General features: G+C 33.4%; 1 protein-coding gene across 1 annotated transcript in view; it reads right to left on the reverse strand.

Annotated features, from left to right (window-relative positions):
- Nucleotides 1–17,388, reverse strand: part of VPS13B (vacuolar protein sorting 13 homolog B) — a 714,200-nt gene that overhangs the window by 294,086 nt on the left and 402,726 nt on the right. The window lies entirely within an intron of this gene.

The following is a 17,388-nucleotide window of genomic DNA, read 5'->3' on the forward strand; positions in this document are numbered from 1 at the left end:
TATATTAAAAGACAAAGTAACTCAGCCCAGCATTAACATCAGTCTACTTCCCTTGGTGCATGGATGTTGTATAATCACAAGATTAAAACCACAAAACACTGAGTTTCATATCAGAGTTTTTCATGTAGACTAGAAATATCCTACATTTTTTTCTTAGTCTTAAATTGAGCTGTATTTCTCCTATCTAGAATGCTTGACAAAAATTTAAAGTTACCTTTTTAAACACATCTTAGAGGTGGCACCAGAGAACAGAAACTTCAAAGTACCCCCCACCGCCCCGCTGACCCCGCCAACCCCGCCAACCCCTCCCAAAGCGAAACCAGGAAAACTAATAAATAAAGCACCTGCCAAAGCCAGCTTTTGCTCTTAGGTTTTCTGCTGAATCCTGCAGACACTGATTTTTTGCTCTGATAACTGCATGGGAGATAAAGCTCAAGGCCCACCCAAGATGATGAATCAACTTAATTGCAGACCCTACATATAAAGCTGGGGTCACAGAGGGCTACATACGTGGTCAAAGTGTGAATTAAAAACAGCCCTCCTGGGGAGCCTCTTGGTGATAGAGCAGTTCAGGATCTTGATTGCAATAGTGGTTACAAGAATCTACATGTGATAAAACTGCACAGAACTATACACACCTAAACACAAGGAGAATCCAGAGAACTGCTGAATCTGAATACAGCTGTGGACTATACTGATTGTCAACTTCCTGGTTTTGAAATTGTACTACAGTTATGCAGGAGGTTAGGCAAGACTTAAAATGACAAAACTCTCAGAGGAAAACATAGGGGATAAGCTCCTTGGCATCAGTCTTGGCAATGATTTCTTGGTTTTGACCCCAAAAGCAAAAGGCAACAAAAGCAAAAATAAATAAGTGGGAGTACATCAAATTAAAAAGCTTCTGCTCATCAAAGAAAAGTATCAACAAGATGAAAAGACAACCTCTGAAAAAGAAAATTTTGCAAACCCCATATCTGGTAAGGAGTTCTGTCCCAAATATACAAGGAACTCCTACAACTTAGTAGCAAAAACACAATCAATTTTAAAATGGGGAAAGGATCTGAAATAAACATTTTTCCAAAGACATACAAATGGCCAACAGGGAAATGAAAAGGTGCTCAGTGTAGGGCAGTGAAAATACTCTGTATGTTACTGTAATTATGGATATGTGTCATATGTTATTTATCTGTCCAAATCTACACAACGTGTAACGCCAAGAGTGAATCCTCATGGAAACCATGGAGTCTGCATGATTATGATGTGTCACCATAGTCCAGCAGTTGTAACTACGTACAACTCTGCTGGGTGGGGGATGTTGGTAAAGCTCCCAAGTAATGAGCTACACATCAAAAGGTAGAATAAACTAAAAAAAAATTTTTTAAATAAAAATAAAAAAAAATAGAGAGAAGAACAGAAATCAATGAAATAAAAAAGACAGGGAAGGATCAACAAAGCCTAAAATAGATAAACCTCCAGTAGTCAAGAGAAAAAAAAAGAGCTAAAGACAGAAAGCCTAAGAAACTAAATTTGCAATTAAAAAACCCCCACAACTATGATGCTGCAGAGACTAAACAGATAAGAGGATATTAGTAAGATTTCTAGTAACAAAGATTTTACAACTTATTGTGGGAAAAAAAATCTCTTATCTAATTTCTCACTGTCCCCAAAGATAATTCTTAACCTTTCACCATGGGATGAATATAAAGGCTGCCCTCTCATTTCTTCCACTGCATATAATGCTACTTTCTCCTTTCATAAGTTCTTTTTCTATGTAAAAATGACTACTTTAAAACTATATCCTGACAGTTAAACCTGCTGGTCATGTAAGAACTAGTGAAAAGCAACCGTGTACTTCCCTATTCCGTTCCTTACTCAAAACTGTGAAAACTCTATCTTCCTCTCTCAAAAGCCACTAAGCAAATTTGCATTCCCTCATTCAGAGAGTATTTAGTGAACATTGCATGCCAGGCCCTGTGACAGGCCCTAGGGATGCTGGATCCCTCTGTGGTCCCTGCCCTAATACAGCTTACAGTCTCATTGGGGATTTACAGGGAATAGCAAAAAGAGTTAATGCTATAAAAGGTTAGGTATAGAATGCAACTGGAAGTACAAAAACGGGACCCAGATCTAAGGGACCCAGGAAAGAGGAAGCAGTGCTTAAGGGAGTTCAAAACCGCCAAACTTCATTCCATATAATGAAAAAATTTAAAAAAAAATTATCTCAGACAGAGGAAACAAGAGGTTTAAGGGTCCAGAAAACCTGAAAATGTTCTGAACTGTTGGCGTGGAGAGACGTATGGAAGGAAGTAAAGTCACAGACTAGTGAGGCTTCAAGTCAGACAGACAGGCCCTTCCATCAGAAAGCGTCCGAGAACAGCACCAGGCCCAGACTTTGGGGGTGGAGGGGTGGCCCACAGGTCACACTTGCCTAGAAAATTGGCATTTTCTCCTCTGGCAAAAAGGTTACAGAAATTATGTATTAGCACAGTAGTCAAGACTAAAGAGAGATCTGAGTTTCTGTCTTATTTTAAGAACTAAGTGAGATAAAGAGCCCAGCATACAACTTGACACATCATAAAAATCTCAGTGACTGTTAGAAAAAAAAAATCATCCTACTTTGATTCTCTCTTCAGCCTCTGTATAAAATATTAAATAACAGTGAAATAATTAGAAAGCGAGAGGAAGAAAGACTCACCGGATAAAGTACACATTCGGATTCTGAAAAAACAAAAGCCTAGAGCAAACAGCAGCACTGACCTTCCATTGAATTAAGTGAGTGAATTCACCCAACAAATTTTTTAATCCCTTTTTAAGATTTTATTTATTTATTTGACAGAGAGAGACACAGCAAGAGAGGGAGCACAAGCAGGGGGAGCGGGAGAGGAAGAAGCAGGCCTCCTGATAAGCAGGAAGCCCAATGAGGGACTCGATCCCAAAACTCTGGGATCATGCCCTGAGCCGAAAGGTAGATGCTCAATGACTGAACCACTCAGGGGCCCCTCTACCCAAGTGTTCTAATTTGTTCTGTTTCATCAATCTAAAAACATTTTAATAGTGTTCTGGGTTAGTTTGTAATAAACGCCCGACTTTCTAAGACAGGAAACAGTTCTTTCAAACTGTTTAAAAAACAGATTTTCTTCAATAATTTCTTAGTCTCCTGAGATATCAAAGCCAGGAAAGAATGTATTCTTGTACATTTTCCCAAGTATAAAATGTAAATCACTGTTACAAATAATATAGGTAGGCCATTTGGCTTATTAGCTTAGGTTAATATAAAGATGAAATATATTTTAAGATTAGCTCTTATTCACAAACTTTGTAAGTTTGGTTTGAGTTTTCTCTGACAGAAACAAATGCAGGGTAATTTCTTTCAGACTTAGATAATAAAATCTAATTTTTCTAATTACATAATCTGTATGACTTATTTTCAATTCTTTAAAGTCAGAAAACACACAGTGGCTCACTGATTTACTTCATTTTCCACAAAGTACTTGTTTTTGTTTTTTTTTTTTTCCCCTCATCTTGAAATACTCACTGATCTTTATTTTTTAAAGTATAAGATGCCCATTTTGGACATTCAAGTAATTTATTTTTCAATACTAAATTTAAAAAACCATTCAAAATGTTTTCATTCAAATACTAGATGTAAACTCTTCTTAAGCACTCTGAGAGGAAGATGTCTTGTGAAAGATGTATTTAATTAGATCTTTTTTAAAGGTGTAAATACATATAGTCACAATTTGAAGACAATTAATTTTCATTTTTTCAAATGCTGGAAATCCTTTTACAACTTTTAAAATGTGATATTCCCTAAGCAAATGACTTTTAATTTAAAAATAGCCAGTTACAAGTGAAAAACAATTTTACTTCAAAGCCAAAAACAAAAATACATTTTAATCGAGAGCTTTGATTTAGTGCACTGCATTTTCATAGCATAAGAAACAACTGCAAAATCATCAGAGCAAAGAATTCTAATAAAATGTTACTTTATTAGAAAACTCATTGGAGGAAAAGAGCTTTGTGGCTTTAGTGAGGGTCAGGATGCCTAATAGTAATAATACCTACCTTACAAAATAAAACTAACATCCCAAGTGTCCACCAATGGATGAATGGATGGATAAAGATGTGACATACATATACATGCAACAGAACAGTATTCAGCCATAAACACACACACACACACACACACACAGAGAGACAAAGAAATCATTTGCAACAACCTGGATGGACCTTAAAGACATTATGCTAGTGAGTCAGAGAACAACAAGTACTGTGTGATCTCACTTATATGTGCAATGGAAATAAATGAGAGAGATCAGAGAAAGAAATCAGATTGGTTATCAGGGGCTAGGGACAGGAAGGGGAAATTGGAGAAACATGGTCAAAAGGTACAAACTTCCAGTTCTAACACATATCAGTGCTAGGGATATAATGAACATGATAACTATAGCTAACACTGCTATCTGATCTACAGGAAAGCTGTAAGAGAGTAAATCCTAGGAGTTCACATTAATAGGAGAAATCTTTTCCCCTTTACTCCTTATCTTTTTATTGTATCTATATGAAAAGATTGATATTAGCTGAATCTATGGTCTTAATCGTTTCACAATATATGTAAATCAAACCATCATTCTGTACATCTTACAGTGATGTATGTCAATTATTTCTCAATAAAGCTGGAAAAAGTCAATATACATACAAACATAGTTATAAGATGAATAAGTAGTTTTAGGGATCTAGTGTATAGCATAGTGATGATAGTTAATGGTATATAGTAAGAGAAGATCTTAAGAACTTTCATAAAAAAAGATAACTGTAAAATGATGGCTGTGTCTAATTAGCTTGATTGTGGTAATAATTTCAAACTATACATATATCAAATGATCACTTTGTACGCCTTAAACATATACAATTTTTATTTCTCAATTTATCTCAATAAAGCTGGGAGAAAATACATGAAAATACCTTTTTAAGAGAAGCTTATATTGTATTACTTCCTAATTAAGTTTTTTCCTAGAAATGTTTGATATCATAAATAGAATAAAATTTTGTCTTAAATTCACATACCTCTAAAAAGCTCTATGAACTTTGCTCTTTATCCTTATTACAGTCTTTAAGACCTTTTAGCAATTCAAATCAGGAAAGGGGGTGAGTTAAGATGCCCATAACTTCCTTGCCCTTAACACAAAAAGCTGCTTTATTGGCTAAAATGTAGGAGTTATAATTGTAATTGCTTTGCCCTTCCGAAACTCATCTCCCATACCATTTGAACCATTCAGCAGGTGGTGTAGGAGGATAAACTAAAGTCTGCAATAGTTGGTCAATAATATAATCATAAGGAACCAAAGAAGACTTTAAGTATATAACAGGAAACATAGCTTTAATGTTTTCCTTTTTAAATTGATTTAGTCTGGGTCAGGCCTTTTGTATGTTTACATAAGGAACAGCTCATGTTGAACCATTTATACTGCTCACTGCTGAATAGGCATATCTTTCGAGCTCACTGTGAAGAAATAGAATTCATTACTTACAGCTCAGTTGAGATCTACAAAACGTTAAACAAGCCAGAAAATAGGAATATAAAAAGAAGTAAAATTTATATACATTGACTCAATTAAATTAATCTGCATTTTTATCACCAGGTATCTATAGCAACAGTAATTTTGAGAGTATACAGGGTAGGGGATTTAAATAGTTGATCGGGCTGAGGACTACTGCTGATTTCCATGACCAATGGCAGGGGTTCTTGTCCTCAGAGGGTAGAAGAATGACCTGAGAGCTTGTTAAAAATGTTAAGTTCCCACCTGCAGAAATTCTGATTCAGCAGGTCTGGACTGGGACTGAGGAATATGCCTTTTCCCTTGTTTGTTTGTTTGAATGCAAACTAGCATTTTTATTGATTTTAAAACCAAATTCTAATACTGAGAGCAATACTTCTTTGACCTGGAACATCATAAATCTAGTATCTGAAGTGAAAGGAGCAAAGACAAGAACCAGTAAACCCAAGGCTATTTCTTTTATAAACTAGAGAAATTAATACTTGTCCTGCTTCCTTCACAGAGTTGTCTCTGCTAATTCACTTCACCCTTGAAAGCTGGGTGTCTATTTTCTCACTTCCATGTACTTTCCCATAAGCCTTGACACACAGGAGGCTTTTAATATATCAAGTTAAATAAATAACTAATATTCTTCTTTCTTTCCTTTATTTCTCTTGAGGACTGTAAGCAATCATTTTTTTCTTTTTCTCTTCTGTACCTTGAACCTTCAGACAAATTATGTTGAAGTTAGTCTCCTTGGAAGAGAAAGAGGCTCTCCCTAAGACCCTGCATCCTCTCCGGCTAGCACCTTTTCTCTCACAGTCCCTTTTAACCAGAAACTTATCTTTCTCACAGACCTGTACCCCTGGGGATAAAAATATATTATATGTTTATAAAAAACTTTTTAAAAATTAAAAAATTAAAAAAAAAAGAAACTTATCTTTCTCTCAGTATTTCTATTTCCTCACAATTTATTTTTCCTAACCAAGAACAATCAGGTATCACCCCTCCTTCTCCTCTGAAATTTTCCTGAAAAGATCCCCAACTGATTTTCTAATTATCGGGTCCAGTGGATGACTTTTAGTCATTAACTCACCTGTCTTTTCTGGGTATTTGACAATTCAAAATGGCAGCAGAGCACGCTGGTGAAGAGCACAGACTGCACACTTAGCCTGCCAGGATGGATGATTCTAGCTCTGCCACCTACCATTGGGTACCTTTGAGCAAATTAAATTTACTGTGCTTCATTTTAATCATCTGAAAAGTGAAGTCAAATGAGCTCCTTCATGCCACGTAATACCTGACATAGAGTAAATGATTAATATATACTGGAAGCTATTATTATAATAATCTTTCTCATTATTAAAATTTTCTTCCATGAACTTGTGTACTTCCACACTCCCTCAACTGTCCTTCTCTAATTTCCTTTACTGAATTCTTTTTTTCTGTTTGTCCCATCAATATTAGTGACTTCTAGGGCTCCATCTTCAGATTTTATGTTTTTTATATATTCAGTAGCATGACTGATTCACAAATGCCACTATATGTACTCCTCAACTGTATCTCCAATGAAGGAGATAGGTTTCCTAGAATCCCCTTACATTTTCTGGCCCAGCCCATTTTATGATGAATGGCATACATTTAAAAAACAGTTGGCTACTACTAGAGTTCCATGGTCAAAGAAAGCACAGTATAATTAAACTGTATTAAGAACATGAATTTTATTTTTTATTTTGTTAAGATTTTACTTTTAAATAATCTCTACACTCAACAAAGGGCTTGAATGTCGAAGGCCAAGATCAAGAGTCACATGTTCTTCTAGTTGATTGGGTCAGCCAGTTACCCCAAGAGCTTGAATCTTAATATCAAAATTATATTCAAATTCTGGTTCTATCATTTACAAGACATAGATCCTTGGAGAAGTCAGCTAACTCAATGAATATCAGTATCTTCTCTAACGGGATAGTGGTACCTAGTTACATAGGATTTCTTTGGAATTTAATCTTATAATTTTAATTAACATGTTTACTAACCATACATGTCACCTGGTTAATGTTATTACTACAGTGTATAAGAAAGAATCCACTGGTCTGCTTTCAGACTGAATCCACTCGTCTCACTTATAAAATCCAAAAATAGACTGATGATACAGAGACTTTAGTTTAAACAAACAGGCCCTATGATAATTCCTTGAGTATAAACAGAACATTACATAACAAAATGATTTCTCTAGATTTCTAGTCCAAGTGATAAAATGAACACTAAAATATTCATCGTGTATTTCACATTCTCATAAGAAAGAAGGAGCAAAACTATTTTTTAAGAATTTCATAACTTTTAGAAACTAAAATTCATTTTTAATTAATACAAACTTTTAATAAATAAATTCCACTTTAACAAATGGTTTTATGATGGGGCAATAATAAAACTCACTTTTTTCAGTTATACAAAATTAAATGATCATGTACACAAATCCACAAAATAGAGTGTAAAGTAATAATGACATGACAGCAGTATTTACCAGTTCTTTTTTTTTTATGGGTAAATTATAGGCAATTTCATTAATATAAAGAATACCTTTTTCTGAAAGTTTCTCAAAATATCCTCAGTGGTTAAGAAAATAAGAAACTAGATCTTCACATTTTATCTTAAAGAAAATATATGAGCTTTGGAAGGGTTTTTGTTTTTTTTTTTCCTCTTGCAGTCAGACCTCAGCTGGTAAGTCCTCTTTTGCTCACAAGTATATAAATTGGGTATATATTTACAAGACAATGTAAGAAGATACAGGGTATACAATGTATGGTCAAAGTGAAAAGTATATCAAACTACCCCAAACAATTCTCATCACATTAGAAATATATTCCAAAGAAATGAATTAACTGAACATGTACTACATTGAAAAATTTGTTGAAGTGATCAAAGAACCCTTATGTGATCTCAGAGAAATTACTGACAGACACACTAAAATACAGAGAAATGAATATGCTACTTCAATTTTGTAAACTAACTATGTTACTGATCTATTTTTTAAAGATTGATTTATTTAAGAAGGAAAGAGAGAGAGAGAGAGAGAGAAAGCATGGGAGAAGGGGTAAGGGAGAGAGAGAATCTCAAGCAGGCTCTCTGTTGAGCATGCAGCCCAATATGGAACTCAATCCCATGACCCTGAGAACATGACCTGAGCTGAAATCGAGAGCTGGATGCTTAACCAAATGAGCCACCCAGCTACCCCTATATTACTGATCTTTAGTAACTTTGATTATTCATTTATCAGAAGGTTTTTGACCATGCAAGGATATAAAGTGATCTATATTAAGAATTGTTTGAATTAGCTAAGAATAAATCAGGCCAAACCTACTTTTTTTTGGTTTAATGATAACACTGAGAAGACAACATCACTATTATAAAACTTGATGCTATAAAGATGGCGAATGATTAAGTTTAAATACTTTTAAAAATATATTGGAGAAATACGGACTTGACGAAAACATAGTAAAATGGATTTAGAGTTGGCTTATTACCAAATCCAAATAATAACTATTTGGAGTCAAGTTCCTAATAACATGACAGAGGATTTGGCTCAATTCAATAGCTTTTAGCATTAATTTTAATGAATTCATATAAATCAGCCTTATCAAATTTTCAAATGACAAATATATATAATACTATACCTCAAAATACTGGAACAGAGTCAAAACTAATAAGATGAAATTTAAGAGGAACAAATGCAAAATTCCATATATAGGTTCAAACAGCCAAATCTACAAATACAGTATGTGAAGGAGATTGCTTGACAACACTTCACCAAAAAAAAAAAAAAAAAAAAAAAAGAAGAAGAAGAAGAAAAGAAAAGAAATAAGAACAACATAAGAAAGCGTAGAAGAGTTAGGCTGGCTTATGAGAAAGAAAAGAAATATCAAAACCATTGTTAAATGTCATTGCAGCCTTTTATTTTTAAATAGCATAACACATACCATGCATACACTATAAAGTTTCAGAGGATTAGCCAAACTCTTCCTTATTACACTAACAAAGTAGTGTAATTCTTACATACTATTCTTACATTAATTTTTAAAAACTAAATTTTAGAATAAATTTTATTTGAATAGTTTCATTTCAAATAATATGCAATAATTCCTTGATAACATGAGATAAAAGTTCTTTTTTTTTAGAATGTTACAATATTATATTACAGGTGTGTTTATATAAAATCCTCACAGATTTTCAAAATATCCAAGTATCTGCCATAAAAGTGAACTTCATTTACATATTAGAACCTAGAATGGTCTTACTTAGCAGTATATTTTACTATAATTCTCACATAGGCGACTTTGAAAAATTAATTGCAAATGTAGTAAAATCCTGCATTCTTCAGGTTTATTTAAATTTAATCTTTCTAGGCTTCAAAAGATGGTAATACACTAAATAGATGAAATTTATAATGTGTCTTTATTAAAGAGACAGACCTCCGACTTGCTTTTAATGTTTCTACAACATCTCTCTGGCAAGATTCCTGATTTATGATTCTTCTATAATACCTACCATGGCTGCAAATCAACTCCTATTATATAAATCATGAATTGTGTGTTAACATCCTTTATTCCAACTGTTAACATCCTTTTTCATTCAGATATTCTTCAAATCTTTATCAATTTTTTTTCATTTTGTTTACTCAAAATAATTGGCCTTGGTAGTTAATGGGTTTCCTATTTATTTCTAAATCCAATTCGAGTAACCTATTTGAAACTTTCTATAAAACTGTCCTACCATTTTAACATTTCCTCTTTCTTTATTAATCCATCATTATCCATCATCTCCTACTCTTAAAATTATGTTTACAAAAATAGACTTCCTTTCAAAAATCATTTAAATCAGGATTCATAATTGGCTCCCATTTATTAAAAATCTCCACTAATGATTTTTTAGCAATAACTGCAGCATTCAATCACACTGGTAAATAATTAAAAACAAAGCTTTGAAAGACTAATGACACAGAGAAATGTTCATAGTGCATTATTAGATAGGAAAAGCAAGTTCTTACTACATTTATAAATATCTTCTGTAATAAGGAAAAAACCTTTAGCCTTATAAAAATATTTCTAAAAAAGCAAACTGCAGCTGAATTAGTTGGACTACATGTAGCATAGTCTTCATATTAAGTTGCTTGGGAAATCTTCAATATGATTCCTAACAAAGCCATTTCCATTTACCTCTTACTAATCACCACGCACAGGATGTGATACGTAGACATCATTTTACAGATGCTGATGATTTAGGTAAGGAGGCTGGGTAAAGGCAGAATCCAAACTGGAAGCCACACTTTCTGATTATAAATTCAGACTTTTCTATACTTAACAACAGAATTGTTTTTCAAAATAAAACACAAGATTATACTTTTTTAAAGTAAATATATATAGATGGATGAAAAACTGAGAGACTTCAAATTAATAAAGAGTATTTCCAAGACTATAGACTAGAGCAGATTTACAATAAGACATTTGACAGGGGAGGGAGCCTTTAGACCTGGCATATAACAAATCACTGATTTAAAAATAAGTTGCCATATTATTTGAGCTACTTCAGACCAATATTTATTACAAAGTTGGAGACCAGGAGTCAAGATTCTCAAATTTATGTAAAATAAATATTAAGTAACACTCTACTATAAAGGAAAACAGTAGTTTTTTAAAAAAAAAATGCATCAATAGTTTGAGAAATCTCTTAATACATGATCTTAAAAATATGAAGAGTTCAAAATGCAAAATAATCAGAATAAAGATTGTTTAAGGAAAGGTACCAATCAACAATCTTCTAGTCAGTAACTGGTACATAGTCTCACGTTTGCTTTAACAGTTTGGTATATTTTCCCTATCGTCTGGCAAGGTACTACCCTTTCATCACTATATATTAAAGGGCACATATCTATGCATCTAATCATACCAGGGCATCACAGCTTTGAAGTACTACCCCTAGTTGTAAGGGGCAAATGTTTTTACTTAAGGGCCTTCCACTCACTTCTAGTCCTAAGACATAGTAAAATGTCAAAGTAATGTCTAATTTGTAGTTTGTAATTGTCTATAGTGTCTAATATAACAGTACTAATAAAAAACAAAACAAAACAAACACAAAACCAGTATTAATGTTAAGTGTTTCTATCAGAATGTAGAGCAATGGTAACTCACATTGAACTACTGGAAAGGTAATCCACTTTGAAGAATGATTTGGTGGTACCTCCTCGCAGTACTGAATCTATGCCTAACCTAGGACTTAGCAATCCCACTCCTAGATGTACACCCCAGAGCCCAAGCTATACAATACAATAGCCACTAGCTGCATGTGTCTATTGAAAATTAAGTCAATTAAAATTCAACACAATTTTTTATTTTTTTTATTTTTATTTTTTTTTTAAAGACTTTATTTATTTATTTGACAGAGAGAGATCACAAGTAGGCAGAGAGGCAGGCAGAGAGAGAGGAAGGGAAGCAGGCTCCCTGCTGAGCAGAGAGCCCGATGCGGGACTCGATCCCAGCACCCTGAGATCATGACCTGAGCCGAAGGCAGCGGCTTAACCCACTGAGCCACCCAGGCGCCCTCAACACAATTTTTTAAAATGTAGTTCCTTAGTTGTAGCCATCACAGTTCAAGCACTCAATAGTCACACTCAGCTAGTGGCTACTATGTTAGAGCAGATACAGGAATATTTCCATGATCACAGTAAGTTCTTTTATAAAGCATCACTCAAAAGAAAATATTATATATGTATACAAGGAGAATACTGAAGAATATTCATCACTGTATGTGATAGAGAAAAACTGAAAATTTCAATGTTCATTATTAGAGGAAAGAAAAAACACCTGGCATACTGATGCAATGGACAATTAAGGAGAAGTAAAAATCCATGAATGAAATTAGGAATATCTGAGTGTTAAGTCTTAACATGAATAAAGGTAGAGTTAAAAAAGAAAAAAAGGCAAGGTGCAGAACAGCAGTAGGTAGTGGGTATCCAACATACTTTCTTATTTTGTATATTGTTCTGACATAGTTGCTTCAATAAAAAGGCTAAACAATACTATTTTGATTATTACAGATTTGTAATAGATCTTGAAATCTGGAATTATGACACTTCCAGCTTTGGTCTTAAGAATGCTTTGGCTATTCAGGTCTTCTGGGGCTACATACAAATTTTAGGACTATTTGTTCTAGTTCTGTGAAAATGCTTTGGTATTTTGATAGCGATCACATTAAATCTATAGATTGCTTTGGGTAGTGTGGACATTTCAACAATATTGGTTCTCCCATTCCATGAGCATGGAATAACTTTCCGTTTGTATCATCGTTAACTCCTTTCATCAGTGGTTTATAGTTTCTGGAGTACAGGTCTTTCACCTCCTTGGTTAAGTTTATTTCCAGGTATTTCATTCTTTTGGTGCAATTGTAAGTGGGATTATTTTCTTAATTTTTCTTTCTGCTTGATCATTACTCTATATACAAATGTAAGAGATTTCTATGTAATAATTTTGTAACCTGCAACTATACTAAATTCATTTATCAGTTCTAGTTGTTTTCTGGTGGACTCTGCAGGGTTTTCCATATACATTATCATGCCAACTGTGGATAGTGACAGTTTCACTTCTTCCTTATCAGTCTGGATGCCTTTTACTTCTTTGCTTTCCTTGTCTGAACGCTGTGGCTAGGATTTCCAATACTAAGTTGGATAAGGTGGTGAGTGGCATTCTTTGTCTTGTTGCTGATCTTAGAGGAAAAAGTCTGTTTTCCACCACTGAGTACAATGTTAGCTGTGGGTTTTTCATATATGGCCTTTATTATATTGAGGTATGTTTCCTTTAAACTACTTTGTTGAGAATTTTTATCATGGATGGATGTTATACTTTTTTTCTGCATCTATCAAGATGATCATGTGTTTTTTTTATCCTTTCTCATGTTAATGTGATGTATCATATTGCTTGATTTGTAAATATTAAACCACTCTTGCATCTCTGTAATAAATCTCACCTGATTGTGGTTAATGATTTTTTTTTTTTTTAGTGTAGTGGTGGATTTGGTTTGCTAATATTTTGTTGAGGATTTTTGCATCTCTGTTTATCTGAGATATTGGCCTATAGTTTTTGTTTTTTGTAGAGTCTTTATCTGATTTTGGTGTCAGGGTAATTCTCGGCTTGTAGAATGAATTTGAAAGCTTTTCTTTGTTTTCTATTTTTGAAATACTTTGAGAAGAACAGGTGTTAACTCTTCTTTAAATGTTTAAATGTTAAAAGCAAAATTAAATCATTGGGACTACATCAAAATAAAAAACTTTTACACAGCAAAAGAAATCATCAACAAAACAAAAAGGCAATCTACTGAATGGGGGGAAGATATTTGTAAATGATATATTTGATAAAGGGTTAATATTCAAAATATATTAAGAACTTATACAACTCAACACTCAAAAAACAAATACCTCAATAAAAAAAATGGACAACTGCACAGACATATTTCCAAAACAAGACAGAGATGACCAAACAAACACATGAAAAGATGCTCACCATCACTATTAGGGAATGCAAATCAAAACCACAATGACATATCACCTCATATGTGTCAGAATGGCTAAAATCAAAAACACAAGAACTAATGAGTGTTGGCAAAGATGTGGAGAAAGGAGGACCTTCTTGCACTATTGGTGGGAATGCAGAACTGGCGCAGCCACTGTGGAAAACAGTATGGAGGTTCCTAAAACATTAAGAATAGAATTACCATAAGATCCAGTAGTTCTACTACTGGGTATTTACCAGTACAATACAAAAGTACTAATTTGAAAAGATATATGTACCTCTCATGCAGCATTATTTACAAAAGCCAAGATAGTGAAGCAACCAAAATGTCCACTGACAGATGGATAAAGAAGATGTGGTTTACATAAGAAGATGTTGTATGCCATATACATGGAATATTACTCAGTCATAGAAAAATGAAATCTTGCCATTTGCAGCAACATGGGTGGACCCAAAGGGTACAATGCTAAGTGAAGTCAGTCAGTCAGAGAAAGACAAATACCATATGATTTCACTCCTCTGTGAAAGTTAAGAAATAAAATAAAGAAAAAAAGAGACAAGTGATAAAACAGACACTTTAAATATAGAGAACAAACTGGCGTTAGTCCGAGGGGAACTGGGTGAGAGGATGGGTGAAATAGGTGAACGGGATTAAGGAGTGCACTTATGGTAATGAGCACTGAGTAATGTACAGAACTGTATACACCTGAAACATGACACTGTTTAATTAACCTTGAATTTTTAAAAAAAAGGGGGGAGCAAGCAGAATTACAATGTAGTGGTTAAGAGCTGTATGATCTTGGGGCAACCGTGAGCTTCGTTTCCTCTCTTGTGAAATATGAGTAACAGTACGAAGGAGTGCCTAGGACTGAAGTGAAAACCAAAGGAGATAAAATGTGTGAAAGTACTCCGTAAACTATAAAATGCTATGAAATGTTAGTATTAAATAGGGCTTAAACTACAAACTGGAAATTATCTGGGAACTTCAAAGCTATATAAACCATCTGAATAGGTTGGATAAGCTATTTTTTTATGGTATATAAAAAATTACAATTTCTTAGTTTGTCATTGAGATTTTACTTAACTTTGTATAAAGACTAAAGGTTCAATCTTTCTCCCAATTTAATCAATATGGAACAGCCAGATTAAGTAATTATTTAAAAATATTCATAATAATAATTATAGCAGCTAATACATATAAGTATTCAGTAAATATTTCTCAACACTATGTGCCAAATTCAGATGCTTTGCATGTATTCATTTATTTAACCCTCATAACAATCCTATAAGGTAGGTAGTATTATCCCTGCAGTGCAGATTAGAAATTTTAGGCAACCAGTACCTTATGTTGACCAAAGACATTCTGTTAGTGAGTGAAAAGCTGAAACTTGAATCTGGGCAGTCTCATACCAGAATCTGTGCACTTCAAATAATTATTATATGGCTGGCAGGCACTGTGTTTAATCCTCCCCAAACAGTGCAAACCGGTCATAAATACTCAGAATCTCCTCATTCACCCAGGCAATGAAGCACAAATTCCTTAACCAGGAATTCAATGCTTTTACAATCTGATCAACATCACTTACCCCCACCACTCTCTCATTACACCCCTGTAACCCCTGATACAAGACTGCTCATGTCTCTAAATGTATCTGCCTTCCTTCTTTGACCCCTTCTTTTCGTCTGGCTTATTTGCTAACTCCTAGTTCTAACTCCTCCATGGAGAATTTCTCTGGTTACCATAACCCCAAAAGACTTCTCCTTGGAAAAAAATCTCCCTTACCTAACATCTATGATCAAGACCTGACTAATTACATGGATATAAATTAGGACACTCTGTGATTCTAAATAGCAACGTTGCAACAAGGATATTCTAAGAATATTTCTGCCAATAATAAATGTACATAGTGCCAAGACAACGTGCTACCTGTTTTCCAAGACTTGGCATTAAAATTTTATTCTTTTGGAAACTTTTCCTTATAGAAATTTAATCTCATGAGATGAGCTTCTAGAAAGATCTCAGTTAAAACTAGCACTGAACGCAATTCAGATTTCCTGAAACAACTGAATTCAGATTATTATATATTATTATAGACAGGAATTCCAAATATATTATTTTATCTATGCATTCAGGAATTAATGAAGCTGAAAATAAATCACTATTTTGCTCAGGAAGTGTAACACACAAGATTCCTATTATGGAAGTATTTTTTCTTTCTCTGGAAAATAAAAACATAAAAATCTTTTCCCCTATTTTATTCTCTAAAGTATAAAGATATTTTTATTTACTTTGGGCATCAATGTCTTAGCATGGCAAGAAATATAAAAATATAGATAATAAATGTGATAGGTTTTTTTCTTAATAGTATACCAAGAGTTAAATGTGCCGTCATAATACAGTGTTGATTTCAGTCAGCAAAATATGAACTATTTAACCAAAATATTTAAGTCATACTATTTATTCTGCTAATAAGTTTTATATAAGCTTTAACTGATACCAGGGAACAATAATCTTAATTTATAATCTTAAAATAAGATAAGTAATATTAATATACAGTATAGTTTCAAAGTACATTACCCCTGGACATTTTCCAAGCTTTAATTAAAACAGAAAAGAAAAAGGGAAAATTAAGGCAACATATAAACAATCTAACAATGTAAATTTAGCAGTTTTTATAAACAGAACAATAACAACAAAAAATATTTAAACTTTAGAACTTGTGATTCTATACTGTGACATTTTAAGAATAAAATCTTGAAACAGACAATGCTGAGCAATAGCATAGCTCAAAACAGGGACTCAAAACTACAGTGAAACAAGAGAACAGTTATGTAGTTTTCAGATTTGGGTTATAAAATAATTATCAAAACAAAGAAGTTTTCCTCTCCCAAACGGAATAAAAAAGAAACTGATTTAGAGGAGATACAATTTTATTTTACCAAAGAATTCTCCGAATACAAAAATTTATTTCTGAAAAAGACATGGCCCAATGTGATGGAAGAGCTAGAAAATATTTTGCCAATAAAACTGAGATATAAAAGTGGTGGAAAAAAGGTTTTTCTCTCACACCTTAGCATGTGTGCTGAGGCAAAAGCATTTAAAATAAAATTTATGAACTGAGAAATAATGAGGTCAAACAGCTGTTAAAGAGATGCTACAGAAGGACTCCCAGTTTAACTGGTGATGATTTTCAAATCTCCTCTTTCTGTGAACACCATAAAGAACTCCTTTAAATTTAACTGTTTATAGAAATGAAGATGTGTTTTCTGCTTTAGGGTGCCAAAAAGAAGAAAGA

The sequence above is a fragment of the Mustela nivalis genome (assembly GCF_964662115.1).
Source record: "Mustela nivalis genome assembly, chromosome: 2".
Taxonomy (NCBI): Eukaryota; Metazoa; Chordata; class Mammalia; order Carnivora; family Mustelidae; genus Mustela; species Mustela nivalis.